General features: G+C 40.9%; 1 protein-coding gene across 1 annotated transcript in view; it reads left to right on the top strand.

Moving 5' to 3' along the window:
* Positions 1 to 2,922: 2,922 nt before the first annotated feature.
* LOC148369473 (neuroligin-4, X-linked-like) overlaps positions 2,923 to 7,100 on the top strand; it is a 141,659-nt gene continuing 137,481 nt past the window's right edge. The window contains exon 1 of the mRNA XM_088331498.1: positions 2,923 to 3,137. The gene's annotated coding sequence lies outside the window, so the exon portion shown is untranslated. The remainder of the gene's footprint in view (positions 3,138 to 7,100) is intronic.

Raw genomic sequence — 7,100 nt, 5'->3', positions numbered from 1 at the left:
TGCAATCCAATAAACAGTAAATAAAACTGTAAAACACACTTCACACACATACAAACTAAGGTATCTAAAACATTTAAATGATCAATAAAGCAAAATTATTTTTAAATTTTAATGCATCGTATCTATTATATTGTTCTCTAAATTCTTTCCTTAGTTAACGTATTGTACAGTTGGCCAGGGCAATAATTAAAAAAGTTCACTCCATTCCCTCTTTATAGTACAAAAACGTGCAATAAGAACTGTGCAAATGGCAGGATACTGTTATCACACAAATATTTTATTTCTGCAGTCCAAATGACTAAAACTGTTTGATCTCGTTGAGTTTTCTACATCACAACTATTTTTTTAGGTGAACAAATTTGTACTGCCAGAGAACATCCAAAATACGGAAAAAAATGCGATAGGGGAGCATCTGTAATAACTATTGTACAGTATCTAAAAACATCTTTGTCAAAGATTGTCAGATGCAAGGGAGCATTTTTAAAATAGGTGTTACAAATCCAAAGGTGCCATCAGTTCTCACTTTTTGTGACTGTTCAGTCCGTTTTGCTGTGTCACTTGAGTTTGCAGCAGGCAATGTACCATCCTCTCTGCTCCCTGGGTTCATATTTACCTGTAGTAAATACTTATTGAATGTTCGGCAGGAACTTAAATTACACGGCTTTTCTCCACTGCAACCCGATTTTGTCCAGGAGGCAGTGGGCCAGACCCTCCTACTTTTTAAGAGCAGACTTAATAGCTTGCTTTTATTGTCATGGTTGACTCAAAATTGTCCTGAGTCATCCTTTAGTTATGCTGCCATAGGCCACAACTGGCAGGGGGGAATCTTCTGTGACAAGCCCCCCACGCTTCCACTCTTCACATGCCATGCTTAGATGTTTTGGGAGGCCTTGTAGACAGTGTAGGATAAAATGACTCCTGCCGAAAAACATCCCTAAAGTAGGAGTTTTGAAACGTCTGTCGTATGGTCGCAAGAACATCAGGAATTCAACTAATATTTGAAATATAATTTATCAGTCCAAACACACTTAGTTGTTCAGCAAGCTGTGGGGAAACGAGACAGCGATCCTGATGATCTAAATAAGGTGCTTTGTGTGAGACAAATATACACGTGTTATTTGTTTGTTTTTACAACAGTCACTAATATTCTCATGGTTTTTAATGTTTGCAAAGTTTCAAATAGGTATTTTTTGGAAGTTGTAACTGTTGAAGAAAACAAGCTCAGTTATTAAATAAACAAGAGAGGGGCAAGATAGATAGATAGAGAGAGAGAGAGAGAGAGAGAGAGAGAGAGAGAGAGAGAGAGAGAGAGAGAGAGAGAGAGAGAGAGCTTCTTTGCGCCTGGCTAAGTCGGATGAGATAGAGCAAGACAGGTGAAATAGTGAAATAGTGTGCGTGCGTGTAAGAGAGAAAGATAGAAAACACGGGTGAGCAAGATGGAAGAGAGAGAAAGAGCAAGAGAGAAAGTGTCCGATGAGATAGAGCAAGACGGGTGAAATAGTGAAATACGGTGTGTGTGTGTGTGAGTGAAAGAATGATAAAAAAGACGGGTTAGCAAGATGTAGGTAAGAGAAAGAGAGGAGACACAGAGAGAGCAGGGGAGACAGAAAGAGAGAGAGGGAGAAAAAATGAGAAAAACAGAGAGAGAAAAAGCTGGATCAGATAGAGCGAGATAGTGAAATAGAGAGAGAGAGAGAGAAAGAGAGAGAGACACACACAGACAGACAGAAATAGAAAGAGAGAGCATACAATAGAGAGATATAGAGAGAGAGAAAGGGAGAGAGGAAGAGATAGAGAGAAGATAGAGTGAGAGAATAAGGGAGGAGAGAGAGGGAGAGAGCAGAGAGAGAGAGAGAGAGAGAAAGGGAGAGATGAAGAGATAGAGAGAAGATAGAGTGATAGAATAAGGGAGGAGAGAGAGGAGGAGGGTAGAGAGAGAGAGAGTGAGAAAGGGAGAGAGGAAGAGATAGAGAGAAGACAGAGTGAGAGAATAAGGGAGGAGAGAGAGGGGGAGAGAGGAGAGAGAGAGAGAGAGAGAGAGAGAGAGGGAGACAAACAGAGAGACAGACAGAGAGAGAGAGAGAGAGAGAGACAGAGAGAGAGAGAGACAGGAAAGAGGAGGGGAAAAACTGGATGAGATAGAGCAAGAAAGTGAAATAGAGAGAGAGAGAAAGAAAGAGAGAGAGCAAGAGATAGAGAGATGAATATGAGTATGAGAGTGAGGGGGGAGAGATAGGGAGACGGTAGAGCGAGAAAGAGAGTGAGAGAAAGATGGATAAGAGTGAGAGCGAGTGGGGTGAGATAGTGAAACTGTGTGTGTGAGTGAAAGAAAGACAGAAAAGACGGGTGAGCGAGATGAAGGGAAGAGAAAGAGAGGATACACAGAGAGAGCAGAAGACAGAAAGAGAGAAAGGGCGAAAAAATAGAAAAACACAGAGGGAAAAAGTTGGATGAGATAGAGCGAGATAGTGAAATACAGAAAGAGAGAGAGAGAGAGACAGACAGACAGACATAGCGAGAGAGAGAGAGAGAGAGAGACAGACAGACGTGGAGAGAGATAGGGGGAGGAAGAGATAGAGAAGAAAGAGTGAGAGAGTGAGGGGGGAGAGAGAGGGAGTGAGTGGAGAGAGAGAGAGAGAGACAGACAGACATTGAGAGAGATGGAGAGAGCATACGAGAGGGATAGTGAGAGAGAGAGAGAGGGAGCAAAAGAGAGAGAAACAGAGAGATAGAGAGAGGGGGAGAGAGAGAGAAAGAAGGAAAGAGAGAGGGAGAGAAAGTTGAATGAGGTAGAGCGAGATAGTGAAATAGAGAGAGAGAGAGAGAGAGAGAGAGGGGGAGAGAGAGAGAGAGCTTCTTTCCGCCTGGCTGATCTTGTCCCGCCAATTGACTAGCTGGCTGGCTGGCATCCCAGTTGTTCTCCATCGCTTTCAGTGTCGCTGCAGTGACTCACTGAACCTCATCTGCGCCCTTCACAACTAAGCGCGCCTCTCGTCTTGCCGCACGCGCCATCCTGCAGGATTGATAAGAGTTGTGGAGAAGCTCCATCACTTTGGATTTCGCAGTTATTCATTTAGCGGACTGGGATTTAGATGCACGTCTGCGTGGACCCGCACAAGGGAGTTGAAAGGGCTGAGGTAAGAATTCTCGAGACAAAAATGCGGAGACCCGTTTTGACGCACGCTGTTCATGCCGTCATTTACTGCGCTTCACTCGTCCCCAAATGATCTATTAACAGCGCGTGTACGCCTTTGATTTTCCGGGGATCGACCCGTTGAATGTGAAGCTTTGAGCCACAGTGAGGCACTTTGGACCCAAACGCAGCGGTCGTTGCGCGAAAACGGACGCGTGCGTCGTTCAAATGATTGAATGGCAGCGCAGCGACTCATCACGTGGGCGCGCGCATTTATTGTTGGCGCTTTTCCTTAGACTCGGCGTCATGTGCGTCATTTGCTGTTTCGACGAGGCCCCCAGCGTTTTCACTTGTTTTCCCTTTTCGTTGGAAGCAAAAGACCCCAAAAACATTTATGATTTGTTCCCGACCACCCCCCCCCAACCCTTAAGTGTGAGATCAAAATGCAGACTGGCAACTCTGTGCACGCACGCCTTTTGCCAAGCAACCACAAGATGGGGGTGTGTGAGAAGATGTTTTTTTGAGGGGGCGCAGGGGGGTTCCTATGTTTAACACGTCTCCTCAGATAAACGGGTTGGACTTTAAAGTTGTTAAAACATTTATCAACGGAATCTCAACTTTCACCTGCTCTAAATGCACAGAGAGCTCATGTGTGTTATGCAGTTTTGGCCTTGCTCAAGGGCACTTTGACACATGTCCGATCAATAACTAATTATATTGATAACATATGACAGATCAGAAATGAAATTTCATACATTTTCGAGGTGCTTCCATGATAAAGTGGAACGATTCGATTCGACGATTCGATTTGAATCGTTTAGTGCAAGGTAATTGAGGATGTTGCTTTTTGGTGGACTTCTTACATGTTTTCGTTTCTGCTTCAGCTTTTAAATTTAATCCGTTCCAGGTTGGAGGCTGGCTTAGTTTTCGATTTGCTCAAGTTAATTTTGGCCAAAGAAACTAAAGGTAAACTCGTTAATCTGTTCTGGCCCATATGAAAAACCCTATTTTTAATAAAATAAAAGGTGTATTTAACCCACAATTTAGTTCTTAACATGGATATGTAAATAATACTGATATATAAATGTATTCAAAATGATAGTAATGCCTTGCTATAAACACTTTGTGGACATTTACTTACCTTTGACACAGGCTTGACGACAGATACCTTCTAGTCAAGTCAAGTCTTGTTTATTTGAATAGCCTTTAATCACAAGAAGGCTCGAAGGGCTGCACAGACTGCAGACCACCATTACAACATCCCCTGATCTGAAATCTACACGGGGGCAAGGAAAAACTTAACAACTAACACTAATTTGATCTAAATGAAGAAACCATGACAGAAAGAAAACAAAAAAATATGACTTGACTTGACCTTGGAGTGACTCGTGACGGCATCTTTGTTTCCTCCGTAGTAAATGTGAAAACTGGCTGCATTTTCCCAAAAAGACCGTGGGCAGAGAGCAGCCGATGATTTTATGGACTGTGTTGATGACACTGTAATGGTTTTCTTTTTGCAGCTCGGCTCCCAGCTTACCACACCGTAGTGCTGTATGCCAGAATGTTCTTTACTGTATCTCTGCTAAAGGACACCAGCAGCTTCTGGGTTCAATTTTATTGTTGTGTTTTAAAACATTGAAAAGTGCTTAAATGTTGGTTGAAGTGCTTGTAACTGCTTAAAGTTGTTGCCATGTTTCACAATTTTGCTTAAAAATGAGGTTCGCTCTGCTCTTTGGTCGCTTCGCTTTGCAGTTGTATTACTCCCCTCGTGATTGACGGCAGCCGGCATTAGTATGTATGACATTGTCCTATGATGCGTCTTCTCCCCTTACAGCTCGCGCCCTTGAGGACAGGTGTACGCTAAACCTAACCAGCTATGAAAGCTGTATTTGTGCAAAGATTACATATTGATTTTGCCTAGGGAGGGGTGGGAGCCACCAGGCTGGACTTGCCCAAGACACACCACAGGAAATGCTGCCCCTAGGACCCTCGTGGTTAATGGATCCAACCAACCTACCAACCATTATGGGCCGTGCAAAATAATAAGGTAGTGTTTCCCAGTGGTAAATTGTAATGGGAAGAACTTCCTGCAACTGAAAATAAGAAAGCTACAAATTTCTGCCATTTTTACCCAACACTTTCAACATGAGAGATTGCTCTCAAAACTACTTAGACGCATATTGTTCGGATTCATAAATGTATTTGCGTTTTACTCAAGATCTAAAAGTCCTGCTCATTCATGCGTACGATTAAAAATCACATGTTTAAATCACGGATATAATTGTATTATTTGTCACCTCCTAGTGGTAGAAAAAAACCATTAATGACAAAGAACATTGATTTAAAGAAGAATCCAAAATACATCAACTATAAAATAAACGTGCATCTTTAAACAAATACTCCTTGCTTGAGAAATTTGCATTTCATTAGCTAATTGTCAGCCATCTTGTTGCCAAGGGTAAGTAAAAACCTCAAAAAAGCCTGGGCAAGAAATTTAAGTTAAAATTGTGCATTTTGGTCACTTTGAGTCTCCATAGTTTGATTTATACCTTGCACTATTTTTTAGTTGCACTACACAATACAGCAACCTCTAGTGGTCAAATGATACACATCGTCCCTTTATTCTAAGTAAAGCCCATGCAAAATACAGAATTATTTATACTTTTTCACATTATTTATAGTTTTACCATGATTCTTAATGTTTTTCAGATCTTATTTTGTAAATCGAATTCAAAAATATAACACAGAACAGTGGGACATGTTTAATCAGAAGTTTTCTTGTTGAAATTCTGATTTGTTCTAGTTTTACCAGGACCCTAGCTCCACAGCAGTGCTAGGAATTAAATAGATGGAACTATCTCAAGGCAGTGGAGTATATCTAATGCTGCGTTGTTCACATTTTCGTTTTCCTTTTTTCTTTTTTGAATCGAGCGTTTTTCACTATATTAAAGCTGATCCTTTTCTTTATCAAGATTTTTTTTCTTTCTTTCTTTCTATTTGGGGTTGCCTGGGTTGAATGTGGGGTCCTCGAGCACCCGGCAAAACAGGTTGGTTACATCCATGGATACAATTTCACTATAGAATAAAGTGGATTCCATCGTTCAGCTACTCCCCCCACCCCTCCAGGGCTGGTAGGAGCACAGCGGCGAGACAATACAATGTTTATTATCCAATCAACTATACATAAACATGTTGATTAACCAATAAACTAATTAACCGAAATAGCGAGTGCGAGGATGAAAAAAGCCAGCAAGTGGAAACACCAGCGCGTTTGCTCTATCTAGAATGGCTTTATATGATAGAGTCTATCATATAAAGCCATTCTAGATGGCCAAACACTCCATCAATCATATAACCGACCATGAATTTTAAAAATATGCAGTGTTTTACGTTAGTCAAGAGAGGTCATATTTATTTGTATAGCCCTTAATAACAATGAGTCTAAGAGATCTGCGCAGACCATAGAAGATCGCAAACCACAGACTATTATTACACCATCCCCTCATCTAAAACCTACATGAGGGCAAGGGAAAAAAAAAAAGAAGTAATCTTGAGAAGGGACCTCTCATGAGGTTTTCCACCTTCCAGGATGACCAGGCTGCAATGGATGTTGCAATAACAAATAATATACAGATATTGTCAACATGAAATTTACTTTAGGCCATTCATAAGCTATGGGATATAAATGTGTTTAAGCCTAGATTTAAACAGTTCTACCGAGGTTGCAGATTTAATCTCAGGGGGCAAAGCATTCCATCAATTGGATTTTGTTAATCGTGCAGCCCTTATTTTATCTGCACTTTATTTGTATGCAGTGTAGATGTAGAACACATTTTCTTGGACAATCTTGATTCTTTGAAAATATCTCGGCTTGTAAAAGCAACCTGTATTGTTTTGTACTAAAAAATAAAAAAAAACATTAAATAATATGCTTGATAAAGATAAATTAAGTTAAGTTTAACTTACT

Source organism: Urocampus carinirostris, chromosome 3 (genome assembly GCF_059441175.1).
Source record: "Urocampus carinirostris isolate Australia breed hairy pipefish chromosome 3, RoL_Ucar_1.0, whole genome shotgun sequence".
In the NCBI taxonomy this organism is placed as follows: Eukaryota; Metazoa; Chordata; class Actinopteri; order Syngnathiformes; family Syngnathidae; genus Urocampus; species Urocampus carinirostris.
Note: the sequence above shows the minus strand (reverse complement) of the source record. Positions and strands in the feature narration are given on the sequence as shown.